Consider the following 18,261-nt stretch of genomic DNA (forward strand, 5'->3'; position numbering starts at 1 on the left):
ATCCGAAGGTATTTCCTTTTCCATCACAGGCTTCAATTCTCTCACAAATATGCTTTGCAGGTTCTACAAAACCAGTGTTTCCAAACTGCTCATCAATAAGAAAGATTCAACTCTGTGAGATGAATGCACACATCACAAAGCACTTTCTCAGAAAGCTTCTGTCTAGTTCTTTGAAGATATTTCCTTTTCCACCATAGGCCTCAATGCAATCCAGAATATCACTTCGCAGATTCTACAAAAACAGTGCCTCTAAACTGTTCCATGAAAGAAGGACTTAACTCTATGAGATGAATGCATGCGTCAGAAAGACGTTCCTCTTAAGGCTTCTTTCCAGTTTTTATCTGAAGATATTTTCTTTTTCACCATAGGCTTTTATGCGCTACATAATATCACTTCACAGATTTTGCAAAAACAGAGTTTCCAAACTGCTCAGTCAAAAGAAAGGTTTAACTCTGTAAGATGAATGCACACATCACAGAGCAGTTTCTGAAAAGGCTTCTTTCTAGTTTTTATCTGAAGATATTTCTTTTATCACCCTAGTCTTCAATGTACTTCCAAATATCCCATCACAGATTCTAAAAAACAGTGTTTCCAAAAAACAGGTGTAACTCTGTTAATTGAATGAATAAATCACAAACAGTTTCTCAAAAAGCTTCTTTTAGTTTTTATCCAAAGATATATCCTTTTCACCACTGGCCAAATGTGCTTCCATATATACATTTGCAGATTCTAAAAAAGCAGTTTTTCCAAACTGCTCAATCAAAAGAAAGGTTTAACTCTCTGAGATGAATACACACATCAGAAAGCAGTTTCCCAAAAGGCTTCTTTCTAGTTTTTATCTGAAGACATTTCCTTTCTCACCATAGGCTTCAATGTGCTCCCAAATATGCCTTCACAGATTTTTCAAAATCAGTGTTTCCAAACTGCTCCATGAAAATAAAGGTTTAACTCTGTGAGAGGAATGCACACATCATAAAGCAGTTTCTCAGAAAACTTCTGTCCAGTCCTTCTGTGAAGATATTCTGTTTTCCACCATACACCTCAAGGCGCTCTGAAATATCCCCTCGCAAATCCTCTGAAAACAGTGTTTCTGAAATATTGCATCTAAAGAAATATTTAAATTTGTGATATGAATGCACACATCAGAAAGCAGTTTCTCATAACTCTTCTTTCCAGTTTTTTTAAATTTATTATTACTATACTTTAGGTTTTAGGGTACATGTGTGCAATGTTCAGGTTAGTTACACATGTATACATGTGACATGCTAGTGCACTGCACCCACTAAATCGTCATCTAGCATTAGGTATATCTCCCAATGCAATCCCACCCCCCTCCTCCCACTCCACAACAGTCCCCAGAGTGTGATGTTCCCCTTCCTGTGTCCATGTGTTCTCATTGTTCAATTCCCACCAATAAGTGACAATATGCGGTGTTTGGTTTTTTGTTCTTGCGATAGTTTACTGAGAATGATGATTTTCAATTTTATCCATGTCCCTACAAAAGACATGAACACATCATTTTTATGGCTGCATAGTATTCCATGGTGTATATGTGCCACATTTTCTTTTTTTTTTTTCTTTTTATTCTTATTCTTATTCTTATTCTTATTATACTTTAGGCTTTATGGTACATGTGCGCAATGTGCAGGTAAGTTACATATGTATACATGTGCCATGCTGGTGCGCTGCACCCACCAACTCGTCATCTAGCATTAGGTATATCTCCCAATGCTATCCCTCCCCCCTCCCCCCACCCCACAACCGTCCCCGAAGTGTGATGTTCCCCTTCCTGTGTCCATGTGTTCTCATTGTTCAATTCCCACCTATGAATGAGAAAACCTAAAAAGGGGAAAAAATATATATATATATGTACATATATATATATATATATACATGATGAAATACTACTCAGCCATAAATAGAAATGAATTAATGGCATTTGCGGCAACCTGAATGGTATTGGAGACTGCTATTCTAAGTGAAGTAACTCAGGAATGGAAAACCAAACACAGTATTTCTCATTCATATGTAGAAGCTAAGGTATGGGGATGCAAAGACATCAGAATGACATAGTGGACTTTGGGGACTCACGGGGAAATGGTAGGAAGGAGGTGAAGGATAAAAGGCTACAAATATGGTTCAGTGTATACTGCTTGGGTGATGGATGCTCCAAAATCTCAAAAATCGCCACTAAAGAACTTACTTATGTACCAAATACCACTTGTGCCCCAAAAACCTATAGAAATAAAAAATATGTTAAAAAGATGAGAAGCAAAGAAAAACAAATTTTAAAAATAAAAGAAATAGCACAATTACTTATTAAAAAAAAAAAAAAAGAAGAAGAATGTGGAATGTTGGCTCCCACTCTCTTCTGGCTTGTAGAGTTTCTGCCGAGAGATCCACTGTTAGTCTGATGGGCTTCCCTTTGAGGGTAACCCGACCTTTCTCTCTGGCTGTCCTTAGCATTTTTTCCTTCATTTCAACTTTGGTGAATCTGGCAATTATGTGTCTTGGAGTTGCTGTTCTCGAGTAGTATCTTTGTGGTGTTCTCTGTATTTCCTGAATCTGAATGTTGGCCTGCCTTGCTAGATTGGGGAAGTTCTCCTGGATAATATCCTGCAGAGTGTTTTCCAACTTGGTTCCATTCTCCCCGTCACTTTCAGGTACACCAATCAGACGTAGATTTGGTCTTTTCACTTAGTCCCATATTTATTGGAGGCTTTGCTCCTTTCTTTTTATTCTTTTTTTTCTAAACTTCCCTTTTCACTTCATTTCATTCATTTCATCTTCCATCACTGACACCCTTTCTTCCAGTGGATCACATTCGCTCCTGAGGCTTCTGCATTCTTCATGTAGTTCTCGAGCCTTGGTTTTCAGCTCCATCAGCTCCTTTAAGCACTTCTCTCTATTGGTTATTCTAGTTTTACATTCTTCTAAAGTTTTTTCGAAGTTTTCAACTTCTTTGCCTTTGGTTTGAATATCCTCCCTTAGCTCCAAGTAATTTGATCTTCTGAAGCCCTCTTCTCTCAGCTCGTCAAAGTCATTCTCCATCCAGCTTTGTTCTGTTGCTGGTGAGGAACTGCGTTCCTTTGGAGGAGGAGAGGTGCTCTGCCGTTTTGAGTTTCCAGTTTTTCTGCTCTGTTTTTCCTCCATCTTTGTGGTTTTATCTTCTTTTGGTCTTTGATGATGGTGATATACAGATGGGTTTTTGGTGTGGATGTCCTTTCTGTTTGTTAGTTTTCCTTCTAACAGGCAGGACCCTCAGCTGCAGGTCTGCTGGTGTACCCGACCGTGTGAGGTGTCAGTCTGCCCCTGCTGGGGGGTGCCTCCCATTTAGGCTGCTCGGGGGTCACGGGTCAAGGACCCACTTGAGGAGGCAATCTGTCCATTCTCCGATCTCCAAATGTGTGCTGGAAGAACCACTGCTCTCTTCAAAGCTGTCAGACAGGGACATTCAAGTCTGCAGAGGTTACTGCTGTCTTTTTGTTTGTCTGTGCCCTGCCCCTAGAGGTGGAGCCTACAGAGGCAAGCAGGCGTCCTTGAGCTGTGGTAGGCTCCACCCAGTTTGAACTTCCCGGCTGCTTTGTTTACCTAAGCAAGCCTAGGCAGTGGTGGGCACCCCTCCCCCAACCTTGCTGCCGCCTCTCAGTTTGATCTCAGACTGCTGATTGCTGCTAGCAATCAGTGCGACTCCATGGGCGTAGGACCCTCTGAGCCAGGTGCGGGATATAATCTCCTGGTGCACCATTTTTTAAGCCCATCGGAAAACCACAGTATTCGGGTGGGAGTGACCCGATTTTCCAGGTGCCGTCTGTCACCCCTTTCTTTGACTAGGAAAGGGAACTCCCTGACCCCTTGCACTTCCCGAGTGAGGCAATGTCTCGCCCTTCTTTGGCTCATGCACAGTGCAAGCACCCACTGACCTGCGCCCACTGTCTGGCATTCTTTAGTGAGATGAACCCAGTACCTCAGATGGAAATGCAGAAATCACCCGTCTTCTGCGTCGCTCATGCTGGGAGCTGTGGACTGGAGCTGTTCCTATTCGGCCATCTTGGCTTCTCCCCCTGTAACTCTCTTCTTTCCAGTTTTTATCTTAAGATATTTCCTTGTTCACTGTAGACCTTTTTGCAGTACCTGACATCTCTTCGCAGATTTTTGGAAAACAGTGTTTCCAAACTTCTCAATCAAAATACAGGTTTAACTCTGTGAGTGAGTTGAAGGCCAACATCACAAAGCAGTTACACAAAAAGCTTCTTTCTGTTTTATTTTCTGAAAAGATTTCCTTTTTCACCATAGGCCTCAGTGTGCTCCAAAATATACCTTTTCAGATTCTATAAAAACAGTGTTTCCAAACTGCAAAATCAAAAGAAAGGTTTAACTCTGTGAGATGAATGCAGACATCACAAAGCAATTTCTTAGACAGATTCTGTCTAGTTCTCTCAAGATATCTCCCTTCCACCACAGGCCTCATTACACTCTGAAATACCCCTTCACAGATTCTATAAAACCAGTGTTTCTGAACTGTTCCATCAAAAGAAGGACTTAACTCCATGAAATTAATGCACACATCAGAAAGCAGTTTCTCAAAACGCTTCTTTCCAGTTTTTATCTGAAGATATTTCCTTGTTCACCATTGACCTTTTTGCACTACTTAACATCACTTTGCAGTTTATACAAAAACAGTGTTTCCAAACTGCTCAGTCAAAAAAAAGTTTAACTCTGTGTGATGAATGCATACATCAAAAAGCACTTTCTAAAACAGTTTCTATTTTTTTATCTGAAGGTATTTCCTTTATCACCATAGGTTTCAATGTGCTCCCAAATGTTGTATCACAGATTCTACAATAAAAGTGTTTCAAAACTGCTCATTCAAAAAACAGGTTAAATTCTGTGAGTTGAATGCACCCATCACTGGGCAGTCAAAAATCTTCTTTCTCGTTTTTTTCAAAGATATTTCCTTTTTCAACATGGGCCTCAGTGGGCTCCCAATTATACCTTTGCAGATTCTGTTAAAACAGCGTTTCCAAACTGTTCCATCCAAAGAAGGACATAACACTGTGAGATGAATGCACACATCTGAAAGCAATTTCTCATAACTCTTCTTTCCAGGTTTTATCTGAAGGTATTTCCCTGTTCACCATAGGGTTTTTTGCGCTACGTAATATCACTTCGCAGATTTTGCAAGAACTGTGTTTCCAAACTGCTCACTCAAAAGAAAGGTTAAACTCTGTGAGATGAATGCACACATCATAAAGCCCTTTCTCAAAAATCTTCTTTCTAGTTTTTAAATGAATATAATTCCTTTATCACCTTAGGCTTCAATGCACTCCGAAATATTCCATTGCAGACTCTACAAAAATAGTGTTTCCAAACTTCTTAATCAAAAGAGAGGTTTAACTCTGTGAGCTCAATGCACCCATCACAAAGCAGTTTCTCAGAGATCTACTGTCTGGTTCTTCTCTAAAGAGATTTCCTTTTCCTCCATAGGCCTCAATGCACTCACTAATATTCCTTTGCAGATTCTACTAAAACAGTGTTTCCAAATTGTTCCATCAAAGGACAGACTTAACACTGTGAGATGAATGCACATATCACAAAGCAGTTTCTCATAACATCTCTTTCCATTTTTTATCTGAAGATATTTCCTTTTTCACCATAGGATTTTTGCACTGCCTAATATTGCATCACAGATTATACAAAAACGTTGTTTCCATACTGCTCTGCCAAAAGAAATGTTTAACTCTGTGTGATGAATGCATGCATCACAAAGTGGTTTCTCAAATAGCTTCTATCTAGCTTTTATCTGAAGATATTTCTTTTATCACTGTAGGCCTCAGTATGCTCCCAAATATCCCTTTGCAGATTCTACAAAAACAGTGTTTCCAAACTACTCAATAAAAAGAAAGTTTTAATTCTGGGAGATGAATGCACACATCACAAAGCAGTTTCTCAGGAAGCTTCTTTCTAGTTTTGATCTGAAGTTATATCCTTTTTCACCATAGGCTGTATATGATCCAAAGATGAAGATATTTCCTCTATCACAATAGTCTTCAATGTGCTCCCATATATCCCATTGCAGTTTCTACAAAAACAGTGTTTCCAAACTGTTCCATCAGAAGAAGGACTTAACTCTGTGAGATGAATGCACATATCATAAAGCAGTTTCTCAGAAAGTTTCTGCCTAGTTCTTCTCTGAAGATATTTCCTTTGCCACAATAGGGCTCAATGGTCTCCCAAATATTCCTTTGCAGATTCTACAAAAACACTGTTTACTAACTGTTTCACGAAAAGAAGGACTGAACTCTTTCAGATGAATGCACACGTCAGAAAGCAGTTTCTCATAATGCTTCTATCCAGTTTTTATCTGAAGATATTTTCTTTATCACCATAAGCATTTTTGCACTACCTAAAATCGCTTCACTGAGTGCACAAAAACAGTGTTTCCAAACTGTACAATCAAAAGAAATGTTTATCTCTGAGAGATAAATGCACACATCAGAAGACAGTTACTCAAAAAACATCTTTCTAGTTTATATCCGAAAATATTTCCTTTTTCCCCTCAGGCTAACTGTGTTTTCAAATATCCCATGTTAGATTCTACAGAAATAGTGTTTCCAAACTGCTGAATCAAAAAACGAGTTTAAATCCGTGAGTTGAATCCACACATCACAAAGCAGTTTCTCAAAAGGGTTTTTTGTATTTTTATGTGAAGATATTTCCTTTATCACCATAGACCTCAGGGCACTCCCAATTATACCTTTGCAGACTCTACAAAAACAGTGTTTTCAAACTGTTCCTTTAAAAGAAGAATTTAAATCTGTGAGATGAAAGCATACATCAGAAAGCAGTTTCACATAATGCTTCTTTCCTGTTTTTATCTGGAGATATTTCCTTGTTCACCATAGGCTTCTTTGTGCTACCTAATATTGCTCCACAGATTTTGCAAAAACACTCTTTCCAAACTGCTCAGTCAAAAGAAGGCTTTAACTCTGTCAGATGAATGCACACATCACAAAGCAGTTTGTCAAAAAGCTTCTTTCTAGTTTTTATCTGAAGATATTACCTTTGTCACCATAGGCTTCAAGGCACTTCTTAACATCCGTTCACAGATTCTACAAAAAGAGTGTTTCAAAGAGTTCAATGAAAAAACCGTTTTAACTCTGTGGGTTGAATCCACACATCACAAAGCAGTTTCTAAGAAAGCTTCTTTCTAGTTTTTATCTGAAGTTATTTCCCTTTTCAGCATATGCCTCATGCGTTCCCAAATATCCCTTCACAGATTCTACAAAAACAGTGCTTCCAAACTGCTCAATCAAAAGAAAGGTTTAACTCTGTGATATTAATGCACACATCACTAAGTTTATCAAAAACATTCTTCCTAGTTTTTATCCAAAAAGATTTACGTTTTCACCATAGGCATCAGTGCACTCCCAAATATTGCTTTGCATATTCTATGAAAACAATGTTTTCAAACTGCTCAATCAAAAAGAACATTAAACTCTGTGAGTTGAATGAACCCATCAAAAGCGGTTTCTAAGAAAGTTTCTTTCTAGTTTCTATCTGATGTTATTTTCTTTTTCACAATACATCTCATGGTATCCAAAGTATCCCTTGGTAGATTCTACAGAAACAGTGTTTCTGAACTGATCAATCAAAAGAAAATTTTAACTCTGTGAGATGAATGCACACATCATGAAACAGTTTCCCAAAAAGCTTCTGTCTAGTTTTTTTCCAAATATATTTCCTTTTTCACCACAGGTTTCAATTCACTCCCAAATATCCCTTCACATATTCTACAAAATCCGTGTTTCCAAACTGCTCAAACAAAACAAAGGTTTAAATCTGTGAGATGAATGTACACATCAGAAACCACTTTCTTAGAAAGCTTTTGTCTATTTCTTCTCTGAAGATATTTCCTGTTACATCATAGGCCTCAATTTGCTCCCAAATATCCCTTCAGAGATTCTACAAAAACAGTTTTCCCAAAATCTTCCTTCAAAACAAGGACTTATGTCTGTGAGATGAATGAACACATCAGGAAGCAGTTTCTCATAGCACTTCTTCCCAGTTTTTATCTGAAGAGATTTCCTTGTTCACCATTGTCTTTTTTGCAATACCAAATACTTCTTCCCAGATTTTGCAGAAACAGTGTTTCCAAACTGCTCTGCCAAAAGAATGGTTGCACTCTGTGAGATGAATGTACTCATCACAAAGCAGTTTCTCAAGAAGCCTCTTTCTAGTTTTTATCCGAAGATATTTTCTTTACCACCATAGGCTTCAATGTGCTCCCAACTATCCCATTACAGATTCTACAAAAACAGTGTTTCCAAACTGCTCAATAAAAACACAGGTTTCACTCTGCACATTGAATGCACACATCACAGAGCAGTTTCCCACAAGCTTCTTTCTACTTTTTATGTGAAGATATTTCATTTTTCACCATTTGCCTCAGTGTGCTCCAAATTATACTTTTGCACATTCTACAAAAACAGTCTTTCCAAACTGTTCCATCAAAAGAATGACTTATCTCTGTAAGATGAATGCACACATTAAAAAGCATTTTCTCATAATGCTTCTTTCCAGTTTTTATCTGAAGATATTTTTTGTTCACCATTGGCTTTTTTGCACTATCTAATATCACTTCACAGATTTTTCAAAAACAGCATTTCATAACTGCTCCATCAAAAGAAAGTTTTAACTCCATCAGATGAAAGCACACATCACAAAGCAGTTTCTCAAAATGTTTCTTAGTAGTGTTTATGTGAAGATATTTCCATTTTCACCATAAGACTCAGGGTGCTCCCAAATATACCTTTGCAGATTCTACAAAAACTGTGATTGCAAGTCGCTTAATCTAAAGAAAGGTTTAACTCTGTGAGATGAATGCATACAACACAAAGCAGTTTCTCATATACCTTCTATATAGTTCTTCTCTGAATATATTTACTTTCCTGCCATAGGCCTCAATGTGCTCCCAGATATCCCTTCACAGATTCTATAAAAACAGTGTTTCCAAACTGTTTCATCCAAGGAAGCATTCAACTCTGTGAAATGAACACACACATCAGGAAACAGTTTCTCATAATGCATTTTTACAATTTTTATCTCAAGATTTTTCATTGTTCACCATAGGCCTGTTTGCATTAGCTAAAATCGCCTTGCAGTTATTCAAAAACAGTGTTTTCAAACTGCTCAGTCAAAAGAAAAGTTTAGCTCTGTGAGATGAATTCATATATCACAAAGCGGTTTGTCAGAACACTTCTTTCTAGTTTTTATCTGAAGTTATTTCCTTTTTCACGATAGGTCTCGTGCACTCCCCAATATCCCTTCACAGATTCTACAAAAACAGTGTTTCCAAACTGTTCAATCAAAATAAAGGTTAAAATCCATGAGAGGAATGCACACATCACAAAGCAGTTTCTCAGAAAACTTCTGTCTACTTCTTCTCTGAAGATATTTCTTTTGCATCATAGGCCTCAATACATTCCCAAATATCCCTTCGCAGATTCTATAACAACAGTCTTCCCAAATGGTTCAATCAAAAGAAGGACTTAACTCTGTGAGAAGAATGCACATATCAGAAAGTGGCTTCTCATAAGGCTTCTTTTCAGTTTTTATCTGAAGATATTTCTGTGTTCACCATAGGCTTTTTTACACTACCTAATATTGCATCACAAAATTTGCAAAAACAGTGCATCTAAACTGCTCAGTCAAAGAAAATTTTAACTCTGTGAGATGTATGCACACGTCAAAAAGCAGTTTTTTATAAAGTTTCTTTCTACTTTTTGTCAGAATATAATTCATTTATCACCATAGGCTTCAAAGCACTCCAAAATATCCCATCGCAGATCCTACTCAAACAGTGGTTCCAAACTGCTCAGTGAAAAAACAGGTTTAACTCTGTGAGTTTCATGCGCACATCACAAAGCAGTTTCTCAAAAGTCTTCTTTCCAGTTTTTATATGAAGATATTTCCTTTTTCACCATAGGCCTCAATGCACTTTCAAATACACCTCTGCAGACTCTATAAAAAGAGTGTTTCCAAACTGCTAAATGAAAGGAAGTTTTAACTTTTTGAGATAAATGCACACTACACAAAGCAGTTGCTCTGATAGTGTTTCTCCAGTTCTAATCTGAAGATACTTCATTTTCCAAAAGAGGCCTCAATACACTCCCAAATATCCCTTCGCAGATGAGATAAAAACAGTGTTTCTGAACTGTTCCATCAAAGGAAGTATTTAACTACATAAGATGAACACACACTTCAGAAAGCAGTTTCTCATAGAGCTTCTTTCCAGTTTTTATATGAACACAGTTCCTTATTCACAATAGGACTTTTTGCACTACCTAACATCACTTCACAGAATATACAAAAACAGTGCTTCCAAACAGTTCAGTAAAAAGTAAAGTTTAACTCTGTGAGATGAATGCATACATAAGAAACCAGTTTCTCAAAAACTTCTTCCTACTTTTTATCCGAAGATATTTCCTTTATCACTGTAGGCATCAATGTGCTCCAAAATATCTCATTGCAGATTCTACAAAAACAGTGTTTCCCAACTGGTCAATTAAAAAAAAAAAAAAAAACAAAACAAAAAAAATAAACGTTTAACTCTGTGAGAAGAATGCACACATCACAAAGCAGTTACTCAGAAACCTTTTTTCTAGTTATCTGAAGTTCTTTTCTTTTTCACCATAGGCCTCATGTGCTCCCAAATATCCCTTTGCAGATTCTACAAAAACAGTGTTTCTAAACTGATCATTCCAAAGAAAGGTTTAAATCTGAGATGAATTATGACATCACAAAGCAGTTTCTCAAAAAGTTTCTTTCTAGCTTTTATCTGAAGATACTCCCTTTTCACCAGAGGCTTCAATGCTCTCCCAAATATCCCTTCACAGATTCTACAAAAACAGTGATTCCAAAAGAATGGTTTAACTGTGAGATGAAGGTACACATCACAAAGTGGTTTCTGAGAAAGGTTCTTTCTTGTTTTCCCTGAAAATATTTACTTTTTCACCATAGGCCTCAATGTGCTACCAAATATCCCTTCACAGATTCTACAAAATTAGGGTTTCCAAACTGCTCCATCAAAAGAAAGTTTTAACTCTCTGAGATGAATGGACACATCACAAAGCAGTTTCTCAGAAAAGTTCCTTCTAGTTTTTCTCTGAAGATATTTTTCTTTTCACCACAGGCCTCTATGCGCATCCAAATATCTCTTTGCAGATTCTACAAAAACAGTGACTCCAAACTACTTAATCAAAGGAAAGGTTTAACTCTTTGAGATTAATGCACACATCACAAAGCAGTTTCTCAGAAAGCTTCTTTCCAGTTTTTATCTGAAGATATTTCCTTTTTCACCATAGCCCACAATGAGCTCCCAAATATCCCTATGCAGATTCTACAAAAACCGTGTTTCTAAACTGCTCCTTAAAAAGAAAGGTTTAACTCTGTGAGATTAATGCACACATCACACAGCAGTTTCTCACAAAATTTCTTTCTAGTTTTTCTCTGAAGATATTTGCTTTTTCACAATAGGCCTCAAAGTGCTCCAAAATATCCCTTTGCATATACTACAAAAACAGTGGTTCCAAACTGCTCCACCAAAAGAAAGGTTTGATTCTGTTAGATGAAAGCACACATCACAAAGCAGTTTGTCAGAAACTTTCTTTCTAGTTTTTCTCTGAAGATATTTCTCTTTTCACCACAGGCCTCAATGTGCTGCAAATATCCCTTCTCAGTTTCTACAAAAACAGTGATTACAAACTACCCCATCAAAGGAAAGGTTTAACTCTGCAAGACGACTGCACCCATCACAAAGTAGTTTCTCAGAAAGATTCTTTCTAGTTTTTCTCTGAAGATATTTCTTTTCACCATAGGCCTCAATGCACTCCCAAATATCCCTACACAGACTATACAAATACACTGTTTACAAAAGACAGTTTTGACTCTGTGAGAAGAAAGCACACATCTCAAAGCAGTTTCTTCTTTCTTGTAATTGTCTAAAGATATTTCCTTTTTCACCATGGGCCTCAATGCCCAGCAAAATAAACCTTCACAGTTTATAGAAAAACAGTGTTAACAAGCAGTTCAATCAAAAGAAATTTTTAATTCTGTGAAATGAATGCACACATCACAAAGTAGTTTCTCAGAAAGTTTCTTTCTAGTTTTTCTCTGAAGACATTTCCTTTTCACAATAGTACTCAAATTGCTCCAAAATATCATTTCACCGATTATATTAAAACAGTATTTACAAACTGCTCCATCAAAAAAAGGTTTAACTCTCTGAGATGAAGTGTCACATCACAAAGCCATTACTCACAAAGCTTATTTCTAGTTTTCTCTGAATATATTTTCTTTTCCACAAGAAGCCTCAATGCACTCCCAAATATCCCTTTGCATATTCTACAAAAACAGTGTTTCCAAACTGCTCCATCAAAAGAAAGGTTTAAATCTCTGAGATGAATGCACACATAACAAAGCTGTTTTTTCAGAAATCTTCTTTCTAGTTTTTATCTGAAGATATTTTTCTTTTCACCATATGCCTGAAAGCGATTCCAAATATGCCTTTGCAGATTTTCCAAATACAGTGTTTCAAACTGCCCCTTCAAAAGAAAGGTTTTACTCTGTGAGATAAATGCACACATCACAAAGCAGTTTCTCAGAAAGCATTTTTCTAGTTTTTAGCTGAAGAAGTTTCCTTTTTCACCATAGTCCTCAGTGTTCTCCCAAATATCCCTCGGCAGATTCTACAGAAACAGTTTTTCCAAACTGCTGAATGAAAAGAAAGTTTCAACTTTGCAAGATGAATGTATACATCACAAAGTGGTTTCTCTGATAGCTTACTTCTAGTTTTTCTCCTAGGATAGTCCGTTTTTCGCCATTGGCCTTAATGACCTCCAAAAAGTCCATTTGCAGAATGGACAAAAACAGTCTTTCATAACCGCTGAATGAAAAGAAATGTTTAATTTTGAGACATGTATGTTTTGGGGTACCCCTAGGGGGCCCAAGGTGCACCATGAATTTGAGACAGGGAAACCAGGGTCCTCGGGTCCAGCCCAGGGGCTGATGGGAAGACACTTGCATCCATGGGCGACCCAGACCACACTTCTCCTGGTGCAGTTTTTTTTTTTTTTTCTGTCACAGGTGCCTCACCACTCCTCCCTCAAACCTCACCTTCCCGTCATGGGACTTCTGCCTGCCTTGGGTTCCACTAGCGGCCCAAGACTCACCCTGTGCTCAAACCAGGGTTGCCAGAGTCCCCAGGGTCCAGTGCAGGGGCTGATGGGAAGGCATATTCATCCTTGTGGGATCCAGGCCCCACTTCTGGGTGGTGCAGTTTCTTTTAGTTCTCTGCCCCAGGTGCCTCACCTTATCCTCATGGGCCTTCTGCCCACGTTGGGGTACCCCTAGCAGCCCCAAAACACACAGAGTTCGACTGAGGGACACCAGGGTCCCCAGGGTGTAGTGCAGGGGCTGATGAGAAAACCCTTTAGTCCTTGGGAGACCCAGGCCCCACTTCTCCCCTGTGTGTTTTTTTCTTCTTCAACAGATGCCTAACCTCTCCTCTCTCAAATCACACCTTCCCTTCATGGGCCTTCTGCCCACCTTGGGGTACCTCTAACAGCCTGAGGCACTCCTTGGGCTCGAACCAGGAGAACCAGGGGCCCTGGGGCCCAGTGCAGGGACTGATGGGAAGCACTTTCATTCATGGGGTACACAGGCCCCACTCCTCAGCGGTGCGTTTTTTTTTTTTTTTTTTTGCCACAGGTGCCTCACCTCTCATCCTTCAAATGTTACCTGCCCTTCAGAGAACTTCTGCCCCTTTAAGGAATCCCTAGATGCCCAAGGTGCACCCTAGAATCTAGCTAGGGACACCAGGGTCCCAAGGGCCCAGCACCGGGGCTGATGGGAAGACAGTTTCTTCCCTGGGGGACCCAGGCCCCGCTTCTCCTCAATCCAATTATTTTTTTGCCACAGGTGCCTCACCTGTCCTTCCTCAAACCTCAACTTCCCCTCATGGGCCTTCTGCTCACCTTGTGGTACCCCTAGGGGACCAAAGTGCACCTGGGGCTCAAACGAGGGTCACAAGTGTCTACTTGACCCAACGCAGGGGTTGACGGGAAGGCACTTTAATCCGTGGGGGATCCAGGACCTGTTTCTCTTCAGCATGTTTTTTTTTCTGTCTTCTCCAGGTGCCTCACCTTCCCCTCATGGGTATTCTTCCCACTTTGGGGCATCCCTAGTGGGCTCGAGGCAAACCCAGGACTCAAACCAGGATCACCAGGGTCAACGGGGCACAGGGCAAGAGCTGATGGGAAGGCACTTTCGTCCATGGGGGACACGGGCCCTGCTTCTCTGTGGTGTGATTTTTTTTTCTGCAACAGGTGCCTCACCTCTCCTCTGTCGAACCTCAGCTTTCCCTCATGGGTTTTTTGCCTGCCTTGGGGTACCCCTAGTGGCCAGAGGTGCTCCCTGTGTCTAGCCAGGGATGCCAGGTTCCCCTGGGCCCAGCACAGGGGCTGATGGGAAGGCAGATTCATCCGTGGGTGACCCAGGTCCCGCTTTTCCTTGGTGCATTTTTTTCTCTGACACAGGTGCCTCACCTTCCCCTCATGGGCCTTCTGTCCACTTTGGGGTACCCCAGTGGGCGCGACAAGCAGCTGGGGCTTGAACCAGCATCGCCAATGTCCACAGGGCCCAGCTTATAGGCTGATGGGAATGCACTTTCGTCAGTGCAGAACCAGGCCCAGCTTCTCCATTGGGCATTTTTTTTTTCTGCCACATGCCTCACCTCTCCTCCCTCAAACCTCAACTTCCCCTCATGGGCTTTCTGTCTGCCTTGCGGTACCACTAGTGGCCTGAGGCCCTCCCTGGGTTGAACCATGGACGCCAGGGTCCCTGGGACCCAGCGCAGCGGCTGAAAAGAAGGTACTTTCATCCATGGGGGACCCAGGCACTTCTCCTAGGCGTGGTACTTTTTTTCTTCTCTGCCACAGGTGCCTCACCTTCCCTCATGGGCCTTCTGCCTACTTTGGGGTACTGTAGCAGGCCCAAGTCACACCCAGGAATAGAAGCAGGGTTGCCAGGGTCCATGAGTCCCAGCACAGAGGCTGATGGGAAGGCATTTTTGTCCATGGGGGACAAAGGCCCCACTTCTCCATGACGAAGTTTTTTTTTCTTCCACGTGCCTCACCTCTCCTCCCTGAAATCTCACCTTCTCTTCGTGGGCTTTCTGTTCATCTTAGGGTACCTCTAGTGCCCCTAAGTGCTCCCTGAGTTGAACCAGGGATGCCAAGGTTCCCGGGGCCCAGTGGCGGTGCTGATGGGAAGGTAACTTCCTCCCTGGGGGACACAGGACCTTCTCCTCAGCATGGTGCTTTTTTTTCTCTGCCCCAGTTGCCTCACCTTCCCCTCATGGGACTTCTGCCCGCTTTGGGGTACCCCTAGCAGGCCCGAGGTGCACCCAGGTCTCAAACAATGGTCGCCAGGGTCCACGGGGCCGAGGGCAGTGGCTGACACAAAGGCACTTTCGTCTGTGGAAGACCCAGGCCCCCTTCTCTGTGGCATTTTATTTTTTGTTTTTTTTTTCTGCCACAGGTGCCTCACCTCTCCTCCCTGGAACCTCACCTTCCCCTCATTGGCTTTCTGCCCTTCTTGGGGTATGCCTAGCTGCCCGAGGCACTCCCTGGATCTAACCAGGGTTGCCAACACAGGGGCTGATGGGTAGGTGCTTTCGTCTGTGGGGGACCCAGACCCCTATTCTGGTCAGCGTGGTGTTTTTGTTTTCCCTGCCCCAGTTGCCTCACCTTCCCCTCATGGTCCTTCTGCCCACCTTAGGATACCCCTAGTGCCTGGACACACTCTGTGGGTCAAAGCAGGGATGGCAGGGTTACAAAGGCCCAGTGCAGGGGCTAATAAGAAGGCACTTTCGTACGTGGGGAGCACAGGCCCCAATTCTCCATGGTGTGGTTGTTTTGTTCCTCTGTCCCAGGTGCCTCACCTTCCCCTCATAGGCCTTCTGTCTCCTTTGGTGTATCCCTAGTGGACCCGAGGTGCACCCGGGTCTCAAACCAGGGTCACCAGGGTCCATGGGGCCCAGCTCAGGGGCTGATGGGAAGGCATTTTTGTCCATGGGAGACCCATGCTCTGCTTCTCCACAGCTTGGTTTCTTTTTTCCTCTGCTCCAGCTGACTCACCTTCCCTTCATGGGACTTCTGCCTGCTTTGGGGTACCTCTGGCGGGTTTGAGGCACACCAGGGGCTCGAACGTGGGTTGCCAGTGTCCACGGGTCCCAGTGCAGGGGCTGATGGGAAGGCAATTTTGCCCGTGGGGACCAAGGCCAAGCGTTTCTTCAGCGTGTTTTTTTTTTTTTTTTTTCCTGCCACATGCCTCTCCTCTCCTCCCTCATATCGTACGTTTCCCTCATGGGCTTTCTGTCTTCCTTGAGATACCCCTAGTGGCATGAGGTGCTCCCTGAGTCAAAGCAGGGACACCAGGGCCCCTGGGGTCCAGTGCAGGTGCTGATGGAAAGGTACTTTCTTCCATGGGGGAGGCAGGCCCTGCTTCTCCTCGGCATTGTGTATATTTTCTCCGCCCCAGGTGCCTCACCTTCCCTTCATGGGCCTTCTGCCCACTTTAGGGTACCCCTAGCAGGCCCGAGGTGCACCTGGGTCTCAAACCGGGTCGCATGGGTCCACAGGACCCAGCACAGGGGCTGATGGGATGGCATTTTCTTCCGTGCGGAACCCGGGCCCCACTTCTCCGTGGAACATTTTTTTTTTTCTGCCACAGGTGTCTCACCTCTCCTCCCTCAAACCTCACCTTCCCTCATGGGCTTTCTGCCTGCCTTGGGGTACCCCTAGTGGCCCGAAGTGCTCCCTGGATTGAACCAGGGATGCTAGCATCCCCTGGGCCCAGCGCAGGGGTTGATGGGAAGGTACTGTCGTCCGTTGGGGACCCAGGTGAAGCTTTTCCATAAAGTGGTTTTATTTTTCTCTGCCCCAGGTGCCTCACCTTACCCTCCTAGGCATTCTGTCTGCTTTCAGGTACCCATACTGGGCCCGAGGAACACCCAGGACATGAAGCAGTGTAGCCAGGGTCCATGGGGCCCAGCACAGCTGCTGATGGGAAGGCACTTTCTTCCTTGGGGGACCCAGGCCCCGCTTCTCCACGACACGTTTTTTTTTTTTTTTCTGCCAGAGGTGCTTCACCTCTCCTCCCTCAAACCTCACCTTCCCCTCATGGACTTTCTGCCGGCCTTAGGGTAGCCCTAGTGGTCTGAGGCGCCCCCTGGGTCGAATCAGGGATGCCAGGGTCCCCAGGGCCGAAGGCAGGAGCTGATGTGATGATATTTTCATCCATGGGGCAACAAGGACCTATTTCTCCTCGGTGTAGTGTTTTTCTCTGCCCCAGGTGCATCACCTTCCCCTCTTGGGCTTTCTGCCCACTTTGAGGTAGGCCTAATGGGCCTGGGGCACACATGGGGCTCAAACCAGGGTCACCAGTGTCCACAGGGCCCAGCGCAAGGGCTGATGGGAGGCCACTTTCATCAGTTGGGGTCCCAGGCCCTGCATATCCACAGTATGTTTTTTTTTCTCTTCCCCAGGTGCCTCACCTTCCCCTCATGGACTTTCTTCCCACTTTGGGGTACCCCCATGGCACACCTGTGGCTCAAACCAGGTGTGCCAAGGGCCACGGGACCCAGTGCAGTGGCTGGTGGGAGGGCACTTTCGCCCATGGGAAATCCAGGCCCCACTTCTCCACAGTGAAGTATTTTTTTTCTGTCACAGGTGCCTCACCTCTCTTCCTTCAAACCTCTCCTTCCCCTCATGGGCTTTCTGCCCACCTTAGGGTACCCCTAGCAGCCCGAAGCACTCCCTGGGTCAAAACAGGGACTCCAGGGTCTCCAGGGCCCAGAGCAGGGGCTAATGGGAAGTTATTTTCGTCCATGGAGGACCCAGGCCCTGCTTCTCCTTGGCGTGGGTTTTTTTTTTTATCTCTGCCCCAGGAGCCTCAGCTTCCCCTCATGGGACTTCTGCCCACTTTGGGGTATCCATAGCTGGCCCAAGGCACACCTGGGGCCCAAACCAGGGTCTCCAGGGTCCACAGGGCCCATCACAGGGGCTGATGGGTAGACACTTGCATCCGTGGGGGACCTAGGCCCCGCTTCTCCCAGTTTCTTTTTTCTCTGCCTCACGTGCCTCACCTTCCCCTCATGGGCCTTCTGCCTGCTTTGTGGTACACCTCATGGGCCCAAGG

This window comes from Pongo pygmaeus, chromosome 8 (assembly GCF_028885625.2).
Source record: "Pongo pygmaeus isolate AG05252 chromosome 8, NHGRI_mPonPyg2-v2.0_pri, whole genome shotgun sequence".
NCBI lineage: Eukaryota > Metazoa > Chordata > Mammalia > Primates > Hominidae > Pongo > Pongo pygmaeus.